The 13,131-nt window shown below is 37.1% G+C and overlaps 1 pseudogene; it reads left to right on the plus strand.

Annotated features, from left to right (window-relative positions):
- Positions 1 to 274: 274 nt before the first annotated feature.
- Positions 275 to 11,929, plus strand: LOC117406713 (putative sodium-coupled neutral amino acid transporter 11; annotated as a pseudogene).
- The last annotated feature ends 1,202 nt before the right edge of the window (positions 11,930 to 13,131 follow it).

A 13,131-nucleotide genomic window follows, 5' to 3' on the forward strand; every position in this document is an offset into this window, starting at 1 on the left:
CAGGCACTTGACACAGAGAGTGTGTTTATCCTGCGGAGGCAGGTTCTGCCTGCTTGACGTGCACGGGTAAAAATTGCTTGACGTGCTTGATGTGCACGGGTAAAAATTCGACACTGCCGAAGCACCTAAACCCTCGTCGAGGGTATAAGCAAGGCATCGTGGGTATAAGCACCGAAGCATCTAAACCCTCGAGGTGATCGAGTGCGGTGGTGCAATATGTGATTTCTGGGCCAAGGGTGTCGATGCACCAAGGCATCAAGGCCCTGGGGCACCGATGGTGTCGAAGCACCAAGGCTCTGGGGTAATAGGGTCGAGGGTGCTGAAAAACACAGAGGACACCACTGTAGGGAGCTGTTTATTCCATATTTAATAGAAATCAGACTTTGCTTTTGATTTTTTATTCAACATAATATTGTAAATAATAAAACAAATGAAAATGGCATGGACAAAAATGATGGGACCACTAACCTAATATTTTGTTGCACAACCTTTAAAGGCAATCACTGCAATCAAACGTTTTCTGTAGCTCTCAATGAGACTTGTGCACCTGTTAACAGGTAGTTTGGCCCACTCTTCCTGAGCAAACTGCTCCAGCTGTCTCAGGTTTGATGGGTGCCTTCTCCAGACTGCAAGTTTCAGCTCTTTCCATAGATGTTCGATAGGATTCAGATCAGGACTCATAGAAGGCCAGTTCAGAATAGTCCGATGTTTTGTTCTTATCCATTCTTGGGTGCTTTTAGCTGTGTGTTTTGGGTCATTATCCTGTTGGAGGACCCATGACCTGCGACTGAGACAGAGCTTTCTGACACTGAGCAGTACGTTTCGCTCCAGAATGCCTTGATAGTCTTGAGATTTCATTGTGCCCTGCACAGATTCAAGACACCCTGTGCCAGGCGCAGCAAAGCAGCCCCAAAACATAACCGAGCCTCCTCCATGTTTCACTGTAGGTATGGTGTTCTTTTCTTTGAAAGCTTCATTTTTTCGTCTGTGAACATAGAGCTGATGTGACTTGCCAAAAAGCTCCAGTTTTGACTCATCTGTCCAAAGGACATTCTCCCAGAAGGATTGTGGCCTGAATGACTGATTACAAGATTGGAGACATGTGTGATACTAATTAAAGAAACTAATTAGTTTGAAATATCACTATAATCCAATTATTTATTATCTTTTCTAAGGGGTACCAACAAATGTGTCCAGGCCATTTTAGAATATATTTGTAGAATAAGCAATAATTCATCTCTTTTCAGAGCTTCTTTGCTTTATTCTATGACATACCAAAGGCATGCAAGTATACATGATAAAATAGCTTTTAATTTCATCACTTTTCAGGAGGAATGAAGCATTATTTCAATGAGCTGTAAGGGTACCAACAAATTTGAGCACGTCTGTATATATACAGTGCAAAATAGACCAGTGTGTCTAACAATAATAATGAAACCCATTTTCTTACTTCTTGTTGGAGCTAGTTGTATGATTACTAGTCCCCATGTTCTACGGTTGAAGATCTTTTTTTTTTTTTTCATTTTTGAGTATGCAGATATGTCAAAGATAATGCTATAGTAACAAAGTTGCTGATTCTTCCTGTTACCAAATCACTTCATGCATCCTAGTTCAAACACACTCCAGTGGTCCGATGCAATCAAACCGTGTGACTCACAGCAAAGGTACAACTGTTTGTCCATAGTATTGTATTTGGAATATTTGCATATTAAATCGAATGTTTGCTCTTAACGCGGTACACATAATTGTATTATTCACGTACTGTGGGATTAATGTATGATCTTATACCTACATTTTCCTAGCCTAAATCCCAATACACCACACTGTGCTCCTTGTTCCTTTTTTCTTTTTTTTTTAGTAGGAAACCTGTCACCTGTGAATGTGTTGCACAAACACCTTACAATAAAGCATTACACTGCCAGTCTCTAAAATACATCATACTTAATTCCAAATCACTTTAAAAGAAAGGGAGCTAAGATTGGTTTATTCACAACTGACAGTAGAGCACAACTCATCTGATGTGCCTCTTTTAGTGCTGATGAGTGGAATTTTTTTAATTTTGAGCAAATGCTCTGCATGTAACATGTTGGTATATTATATGCATTTAGCTATAAGGGTCATATGCAAAAGATCAGATATTCAAAGATAAATTGTAGGGAGATGTCAAGTCCTATAGACTTTGTGCAAAGTGTGGCTTGCTTAGCCACTTTTTGAGACTTTTAACATTGTCTTTTTTGTGCAAGCAGAAACACTGTACCACAGCAGATACGGTGTAAACCGGGTAGTGCCTGTGTATTTATTTACACACCACAAAAATAAAACAAACAAAACAAAAGCCTAACTCCTCCAAGGAGTACTAACTAAACTTAGTAAATCCTTAACTAATACCGGACAGCTACGCCATTTACCAGTCACAAAACACATATACTTTTATAAGTATTTAAACACCATACCTTCACATAATGTTCCCACACAGGTCTCTTCTCAGACCTTCACCTTAACACAGACCAAGACCAAACACTTTGACCTACTTTAAATACCTGCCTGCTAGATCCCTGGCAGGTGTGACTCTGGCTCACTCCCGTGACTTCTGGGGGACATAGCCCTGCACCAAACCCCTTGACTACATCTTTCCTCCCACCTCTCTGCCACAACTTACTACTAATAAAATTTCATATAACAAAGTTTGGAATTATTAAAATTATAACCCCATATTTTAATAAACCATCAAGCATCACACTTTTTAATCAGGGTTTTAGGTTCCATGACAACAATGTTAAAACCTAAAATTAGTAACCAGATGACATCTAGTGACAATTGAAATGTTAAGTATACAACAGTATACTATGTTGTGTGTACTATATGCTTTACATACATGCAACAAGCTGTATCTTATATATGCACAAGCTGAGCCCATAAGCCCATTATACTTTTTCAGTTCTTGTTATTCAGGCATTTTTTAAGAAATCCATGAAGTGATAACAAAGCAAAAAATATTGTTAAATGTCCTGTTAGGTTAATATGGCATTACCAAAACAATAATGGTACTGACTGGCCACCATCCATATCTAACTCTGTGTAACAGGAAAAAAAGGCTAACTGTGCTATACAGATGTCCACAGACCCTAGCCCAACAATTATTTATCATTAAATCCAAATGTGAATTTAAAGTTGTAATATACTGTAATTTAATAAAAAGAATACAATATAAATCTATCTTCTGCTGCAGCTGCCCACTGCTAGTGCTGCACCATGTCTGCTGCTCTAAGACCCCAACAGGCTTAGAACTGTCAAGTATTATACACAGTTAAAACTAATATTTCTATCTTACTTCCAGAAGTGCATTCCAGAAAAACATATTTGATGAGGCAAATATAAATCTCCAAGGAAACTTTTCCAAAGGGTATCCAGTTGTCATAGAGTAGTTGCTTAGCAGCGAGTGTGGGTTTGTGATGCCACACAGTACTCTGCAGGCTCTTAATATCCTTGAAGCGTTTGTGGAGCGAGTGGGTTAAGAGCTCCAATAATTGACTGAAAATCATGATATATTAAAATAGACATTTGAGTTAGATCAGTGCTTCCCAACATTTACAAATTGCACCACCAGCACACCAACAATACTGATAGTCCTCAGGTTAGGAAGTAAGCTTCACTTGTCCCCAGAGAGAGACCGTTGCAGAGGTGGCACAGTGTAGTGGAGGATGAAGCGCGGATGGAGAAAAATGAAAAAAACAAGACAGAGAGCAAGGGCGTAACCCAGTGTTTAAATATGGAGACTGGTTGATATTTTGGCAGGACAAACCAGAGGAGAGGCCCTAGCTCCTGCTCCCTGAACCACACACAAAGGTTACAATTAAAGAAAAATAAAACAGACTTAAATATGAACTTTCAGGAGTGTGGCGGGGTGCTTTGCCCCTGTGCGTATTATTGTGTTTTATGTTGTATGTGGCGCGTTAATGTTGTCTGTTATATGTATTACTGTAGTGGTGCACAGAATGTGGGTTATGTAGCACAGGTGATGTAAAATGTATAATTGTATTTAGACACAGGGATTGCACAATCACTTCACGTGCAGATGTACCGAGATTCCAATTGAATGATTGATTAGCAATCGAGTCTCAGTATAGCTGCATAGGAGAGGCAGTGTTTCACTCACTCAGATTTGGGTGTACAGTGAGGAGGTACAGGAGGGAGAGAGGAGAAAATAATTAAAATCAAAAGATATAAACAATTGCTACGCGTGCTGGAGGACCAGCACAATACTTGTTTGCTTCGTCCACTGTTTGTTAGTGTCTGTTCATTTGGCCATTATGCCGTTTTGTTCTTTCAGTGTATGTGTTTTGTTCAATCTTTTTATTTATTAAAACACGCAAGCAAGCGCATTCACATTTCACTCGCAGTTTCTTCCGGGTCTGAAGTCACCGCTCAGGCCAGCTTGCCACAAGGAGCCATTTTATTTTTCCAAAAGATAAACCTCTTTGCTAGAGTGCTTCATGTTGGCACATGATAAACCAGCCATTGTCTTACATTTACACATTCTTCCCATTGATGACTTTTCTGCTTAGTTCCTGCAGCTTTTTGTCATTTGTGCTGAATTAGCCATTTGGCCAGTTTACAGGTTTCCTCACCGACCCAATTCTGTGCTTCACAGGCCCTGAAATGACACATCTCTTAATTTTCAGTGTACTCAAGTGTAGACATGTTTATTTTAGCCTGTGTAAATAGCTTTTCAATGACATAAAGAAATATAGTGTACAAACAGTAATGTCATCTTTCTGTATGTAATGTGCAGGACTTGAACAAACAAAAGCAGAGCATCTGCTAAAACAGTGCCATGGGCAGCCACCTATTCTGGGGGGATACGATTTTCAAATTTTTCAGGGAACTGAGGTGGAAATGATCAGCAAAATCCTTTCTTTTGAATGGTCCATATAGTATATCTATTTGATACTGCTCCTCTTGAAACATCAGCAGTCTGTACAGTCTTTGTCAACAGTCAATGTAGCGGCTACAATGCAGCTTAAAGATATCAAAATGAATGTCAAGGACACTATATGCATAGCAAATTAATTTGTCTGGTAGAGGACAGACTGTTTGCTCAAATGTTTGTACCACCTGCAGTTTTTTTTTTTTTTTTTTAAATCTTGTGTCTGTATAATGTTTTCTTGGATGTAAGATCGCTTCTTTGAGCCCTCTGGCTCTGGCCGGGTGTTTTCCTACAGTACAGTGAGTTCGTTTTTTTTTTAAGGCATGCCACTGAACCATTCTCAACTTGTGACTTTCTTAATGTCTGTAAAAAAGGCATGCGTTTTTGCAACATGCAGTCATGTAATAAAACTGATGAGATTCATGCATCAACATATAATGCTAAATTACTGTTATTGAATGTATTTATAGTATACCCAATTAAAATAAGCATATTGTAGTGAATTATGTGTTATCTATCAGAAAAAGAACATTCCGGAATTAAAATGTAGTACCTACATTTTTCCCTTTATTTGGTATAAGTAGGATACAGGGAAAGGAACCAGGCTGTTAAAATCTATTTTTTGGTTTGAATTTGAAACAAGTTTATAATGAGCTATTATATTTGACTTCAAAGTATCACCGTTATTGGAAATCTTCTCCAATCCTTATATAAACCTTTAAGCATCAATATAATGATATAATAGGTCTGACCCTATTTTCTTAATCAGTGAAACAGAATGAAGATCAGTCCTAATTATATTTTTTATTTCAGTACTGGAATAGTAAATAGTTTATGAGGGTAGTGCTGTGTGAGTGTAGCCTCTCATAACTTTATCGATAATGGGTCGTGTTTTGGTCCCAACACTCTGTCTTCTGCTACTTGCCTGTCTAAATCACCACTCTCATCCGCTGCAGCTGCCCGCTGTTAGTGTTGCACCCTGCCTGCTGCTTTGTGATTCCAACTAGCTTGTTACATTGGCTGAAATGGCTCTGGGGTTCAATGGTTCCAGAGAACTTCCCCTCCCACTGCCCAGTATTATGCTTTACTAGTCACAGCTCCCTCAGTCATCTTTTTTTTTAATTTTTTTTTTTTTTTACGCTGAATGTTAGAAACTGGGGATAGTACAGTATGTGAAGCCCAATTCTCTCGAACTATCCTGTTTTTTCCCTGCAAACTGCCCTGAGGTCAAATTCTGGTGAATTATTTATTTATTTATTTTTTCATTTGAAACCAGCATGTTTCACCTGGAATATCCTTTGTTTTTGTTTATTTTTATATTACAGTACTTACTACAGAAAAACATAATTAACCCACTGCCACATTATGAGTCCACATGCAGTATCTTTCCTGTAGACATTCCTTGCTCAGCTGACTGGTCATATAGGAAAAACAAGACAGAGAGAGAGTCTTGTATAAAAACTGAATTGGATGTACTTAAATACTGTACATAGATTGAGTGGAATACTGTGGTCACTCTGGATTATTCTTTTAACCTGAAAATGATATTCTATTAGCTGCAATTGGTTTTATGTTTTGTTTTGATGCACCAAACTACGTGCTCATTGCACATTGTGGGAGTTAATTCTAAAATCTCTTCTTATAATATGCCAGAACCAAACTGAACACTATTTTTTTGTCAAATTATAAATACGTGCAACATTTAATTTTATTTTAATACCATGATTTCTATCTATTGTATATTTTAAAAAACTTTTTTATCCTTTTGTTTGTAGTTGGTCCTGACAACATACTTGCGCAACATCATTTTGTCATTTTAGCAACAACAATTCTGTTTACTCTTCCTTTGTTCCTTCCTTTGTTGCAAAGGTAACTAATTACACTTACTGTATACTTTCAAACCTTAAATGTGAGGTTTATATATATATATATATATATATATATATATATATATATATATATATAGTGCCTTGCAAAAGTATTCAGACCCCTGACCAATTCTCTGATATTACTGAATTACAAATGGTACATTGAAATTTTGTTCTGTTTGATATATTATTTTAAAACATTGAAACTCAAAATCAATTATTGTAAGGTGACATTAGTTTTATGTTGGGAAATATTGTTAAGAAATACCAGCTTTGCACACAGTGTCGGAGTGATTTTGGCCGATTCTTGGCAGATTTGCTCCATGTTGTTCAGGTTGGTTGGACGACGCTTGTGGACTGCAATTTTCAAATAGTGCCACAGATTCTCAATGGGACTGAGATCAGGACTTTGACTGGGCCACTGTAGGACATTCATATTTTTGTTCTTGAGCCACTCCAATGTTGCTTTGGCCTTGTGCTTAGGATCATTGTCCTGCTGAAAGGTGAATTTCCTCCCAAGCTTCAGTTTTTTAGCAGACTGAAGCCGGTTCTCTTCCAGCATTTCCCTGTATTTTGCTCCATCCATTCTTCCTTCAATTTTAACAAGATGCCCAGTCCCTGCTGATGAGAAGCAGCCCAACAGCATGATGCTGCCACCACCATACTTCACTGTAGGGATGGTGTGTCTTGATGCATGGGCAGTGTTAGGTTTGCACCACACAAACCCAAAAAGCTCTATCTTGGTCTCATCTCACCACAAAACCTTTTCCCACATCGCAGCTGGGTCACTCTCATGCTTTCTGGCAAACTCCAGACGTGCTTTCAGATGGTACTTTTTAAGTAACATCTTCTTTCTTGCCACCCTCCCATACAGGCCAGTGTTATACAGAGCTCTTGATATGGTTGACTGGTGCACCATTACTCCACTCCCAGCCACTGAACTCTGTAGCTCCTTCAAAGTGATTGTTGGCCTCTCTGTGGCTTCTCTCACAAGTCTCCTCTGATGGACAGCCTTTTCTTGGCAGTGCCTGGGTGGTGTGATGCAGCTTCCACTTCCTGATTATTGATCCAACTGTGTTCACTGGGATATCCAAACACTAGGACATTATTTTGTACCCTTTCCCTAATCTATGCATTTGTATTACTTTATCTCTAACTTCCGTAGAATGCTCTTTGGTCTTCATTTTTGTTCAGATTCACAGCCTGACCAATGATCCTTCAACAGTGGGTTTTTTATCCAGAAAATGTGATAGCAACTTTAATGGTTCACAGGTGGAGGCCAATGGTAAGGTAATTGTGTCCTCGTTAGGGCAATTTCTTTCATCGGTGTAAACTGGGAGCTTCCACAGCACAGGGGTTGAACACTTATGCAAGCACGATATTTCAGTTTTTTATTTTTCTTAAAAATATTTCCCAACATAAAACCAATGTCACCTTACAATAATTGATTTTGAGTTTCAGTGTTTTAAAATAAAATATCAAACAGAATGAAATTTCAATGTACCATTTGTAATTCAGTAATATGAGAGAATTGGTCAGGGGTCTGAATACTTTTGCAAGGCACTATATATATATATATATATATATATATATGTGTGTGTGTGTGTGTGTGTGTGTGTGTTTTAAACAAATTGTCTTGAAAGCTTATTTTCTTTTTTTAGGTTTATTTTCTCTCTCTCATGCTAACAGTTGTGATTCTTTTGACTGTGATAAGATCAGCTACACTTGGACCACAAATGTAAGTATGAAATCTACAGCTCTTGGTAAGATATACAGTACTAGAAGTAAATATATAATAATACCCAGACAGTCCCACAGAGCAGAGTGCAGGGAGAGGCAGGCAAGCGTAGCTCGAACATGCTCACGGCAGTTGCTGATCTTTACTGGGGAACCACAGAGGTTAATTGTCTGAGGATGATTTGGGTTCCCAGGCTGGGCCCGTGCCTTGAAGTTTCAGTGGCTCTTGGACCATTTAACACTGTAAACAGCCTTGGGAAGGAAATTAAGTATGCAGAAAAATCATGCACTCAATTAGCGCTGGGTGGTATTTGAACTTACATTTTCGATGGTAATGTATTTTTACCGCATTTAAGAACAACACACAGAGTGATACTGATATCATATGGAAATGCATTAGTGTGGGCTGAAGACTGGAATCAATGGGCAAACCGCATGATTCTAAAAGAAAAATAAAAACATGAAAAAAACCACTCATCTGTTTTTAAGTGTAGAGCACAAAGTGATAAAGTAAAATTCTAATACAAATCAAGTTCAGACCACTTAAAAACAATTCATTGCTGGATTACAACACTACTTTGTAGAAAATATGCTGCACCCACACCCAGTTGGTTACACATAACTCTTAGTTTCTGGCTCTGAACAAGACTTCTAGTATACGTCTCATCATGCACAAAAAAAAAAAACTGCCACAGATGCTGATTCTGAAGTGCATAGATCTTGCAGATAATAGGCCCAGCTTTCATCACTGGGTTAATTGCCCATGTCATACATTGACTATGGAGTGGGAAATCTGGCTGTAGAGACAGTCCAGTGTGTGTCTATGCTATGAAATAGGCTGAAAACAAACCATTGATTTTGCACACCATTAAACACCATTGCATTGCTTTAAAAAGTGTTTCACGTACCAATATCTTTCTAAAACAAAGAACTTGCATTTATGTATTGCTGTGTCTAAAGGAAAGTTTAATAAAAGATGTGTCTCAGAATATTCTGGTAACTATGGAAACATCACCTAAGACGTGTGGGTGGTATGAGGTACTGCAGACTACAGTGAAATATGAGGAAACAATTCTGTTTTGATAATAAAGAAGCCATTGCCCTTGCATTATTTAATAAACACAGGTACACTTATGCTCTGATTTTTTATTCTTGCAGAGACTGTACACTGAACTAGGATAAATAAATGTAATTTAAATAGACGTGATCCAGTTTATGCTTTATATTTGAATACAGATATTTGAATCCCCAGATTTTTCTGGGTATAAGCTCTGAATTAAGCCTTTTGGGCTTCATGACCTTTCTTTAGCATACCAAATTAATTATTATTACATATTTTCAAGGTAGACGACTAAAGCTTGCAAAACAAAGAATTGCTTTAAATATCAAAATGTTCCCTGTTTATTTCTTGAATTGTTTTTCTTAGCCCCAGCACAGATGGAGCATGGACATTTGCCCAGCCAAATGCAATTCACGCAATCAGAGTTCTGTCCTTTGGTGAGTCTTTTAATGGCATATCCCCTATTGGCATAATAACAAAATGAGTTCATACAGTATTTTAACCTGTATATTACAGGCTTTGGCACAAGCAACCTTGTAAAATTGAAACTTTTTCTAAATCTCTAGAATAATACTACTCTTTCAGAAAATAAAAACAACCACCTGGTTGTAATAGCATTATAAGAAGAATGCTAAATAGCTGAACAACCACCTGATTCTAGCAGCTTTTTGATAAAAATGCCAGATAGCTGAGATATAATGAGTGTTGTTATTTAACACCTTTTTGATCTATGGCTCTCTAAAAAAACCCACAATAAGTAACCAGTCCTGTGTTACTCATGTGTCAGTCTTACTTGCTGTATTTTGTTCGCTCGATGTGGTATTCTACTTTACTGGTTACACACAAGGTAAATATTTATTTTTCATTAACAAAACAATTATTTTGTATAAAGGACAAAGGCTAATTTGACAAACTCAAGCAATCTTAGCTTTGCCACCAATAGGCCCTAGTATTTTGTAAAATAAATGACTCAGCAGAATAAAAGTGTTCAGAGGCATAAAAGTGTTCATTTAGTTAACAGTGGAGTTTGATAAAAAAAAAAAAGAAATATAGAGCTTCCTTGATTTTTTTGTCATTCGATAATTCAGTAACTTTTTGAGTAAGTAGGATAGTAAAATAACAGGTTAGTGTTGACTTGTTGTTTAATAATATTCAAACCAGTTAAAAGCATGTTTGAATAACATATTACACTAAATTTAACATATTACTACAACCCTTTTGGTTATTGTGAATGCAAAGTTATTGGAAATGAACTATGGTAGTTGTATTGATTTTTTTATCTGTTTATATTTTAGGTGACATATTTGAAAATTATTGCAAAAATGGTGATCTGGCAACATTTGGGAGCCTCTGCTATGGAATCAGCATAATTCTGACTTTTCCTATTGAATGATTTGTGACAAGAGAGGTATGTATCTTTAACGTTAATGGAAATATGTTGATCTTCTAAAGTGGAAAATACAACATTTGCATGAGATTCAAACGCATAGCATGTAATATTTTAAATGACGTATCTATCCTTGGGCTCCTGATTGTAGAAATCCGATTTGACTCACAGGTGGTATCCAATGTGTTTTCTAATGGCACCCTTATAGCTGGATTTCACATAGCTGTGACACTGGCTGTTATAGCAGTGTCTATAGCCGTATCATTGATCTATGACTGCCTACACACTGTTTTAGTTAAATGTAAGTACAGTGTGCATATTTTATAAAATAATTATAAAATAGTTCATGTCCTGCATGCAGTGTTTCTTAATTTCTTAATGATAACATGATAACGTTGTGATGCATGTATTTGGCTGCATTTTTACAACTAATATGTTAGTTAAATAACAGAAATAATATATTTGAAATGATGCCAGTACTTATAAACAGTAAAACTTGAAATATATATATATATATATATATATATATATATATATATATATATATATATATATATATATATATATATATATATATAAAGGTCACATTTGTTTCTTTAGTGATATCTTTAAAAATATTATTTTATCTTCAGAGGCACAAACCAATTAAGCTTGCACTTGTGTCTTCACAGGGTGTTGTGAGTGCTACCCTGCTTGTTTTTATCATCCCGACAGCTTGCTATCTAAAGCTCTCTGATGAACACTGGTACCATGGAGATAACCTTATTTCATGTTTGATTCTCTTTGCTGGGGTATCTGTGATGACAGTTGGTTTTGTCATGGCTGTCTTGAACCCCCAAGAATGTTCACGTGGAAAAGAAATGTTTTATTGCATGTCCTCAAACTCCTCTTTTAATAATACCACATTTCACACTAATTTAACACTAGCCCCTAATGTTAGCATTTTTTAAATATGGTGTGCCCTTCTAAGCTGAATAGAACTGGATATTGAAAGTATATTTAAAAGGTCACTACTCAGATCACATTTAATGAAAAGTGATCTGCTTTAATGTTTTTCTGGGATAGAGGATGTTAACGATCTTACGCAGTTAGTTTATGGCTACCTGCATTTGAGCAAACATAACCTTAAAATGCAACACTCTTTTTAGTTAAGCATGCTGATTTAGATAGTTCTTATTTATTAAGCATAAGTGTTTGAATAGTAATTTTATACTGCCTTACATTTCATGTCACTTATAGATTGCACTTCAGTTGCAGTATTTATTTGCTAGTTTAGCAATTTTAACCTTTATAAAGTTGCCAGGAATCCAATGTTTTGACTGTAGACATCTTATAAACAATTTGCCTCTTTCGTTTTAAGTAATCAATCTTGTTCTTGAAGGAAGAGGTAATTGGGTCTTTTGGGGACTAGGGGAATGGTAATATACCAAAGTATCATTAAGCTTCATGTTAGAAATCTCTTGGTTTCACTGATGTACTATTTGTATTATTAATTGGAGGTATGTGAAAGGTCTCTTCATCACTGCTCATATTAATAAGTAGTGCAAGTCAAGCTGAATGTGTGCAATAAGGCAGTGTGACAGAGACAAAATGATTATTGGTGATACATCTCCCTCCTGATCTGTGAGGGCGCTGTGTAAAGGGAACAGTCTGGATGGCCAGACAATTAATTCCCAGGGTTAGGCGGAAGTTGGTCCTCCAGAAAGGGGGCAGAGCTCCTGTACACTAAATCATCGACCCGAAAGGGAAGCAATGTGGCAGCAGCGGATTGGAGGAGCTGTTGCACTCATTAACCAAGGGGTCATGATATACGGTACAAAAGGGGATGGTGCAAGGTGATCTGTTCCTTTGTAATGGATAAACATGAACCGGAAGGAGAAACCTGTGTTGTTATTGTGAGGGTTTTGTTTGTTTCTTGTCCTGTCTGAAAATACTGTTTGTTATTATTTAGATGGCTGAACTACAACCCAGATCTGTCGCCAAAGGCCAGCACTAAACCCGGACAACACTTCACCTTGTTTGCACAATAAACTGTATTTGCACTACGAGCACTAGAGCACACACTGTGGACTTGTGTTTGTGTTACATGTGTGTGTAAAAGAGAGGGACTATTATTATTTCAGGACCAACCCGCGGATTACAGTAAAGCAAT

Source organism: Acipenser ruthenus, chromosome 10 (assembly GCF_902713425.1).
Source record: "Acipenser ruthenus chromosome 10, fAciRut3.2 maternal haplotype, whole genome shotgun sequence".
NCBI classification, from domain to species: Eukaryota; Metazoa; Chordata; class Actinopteri; order Acipenseriformes; family Acipenseridae; genus Acipenser; species Acipenser ruthenus.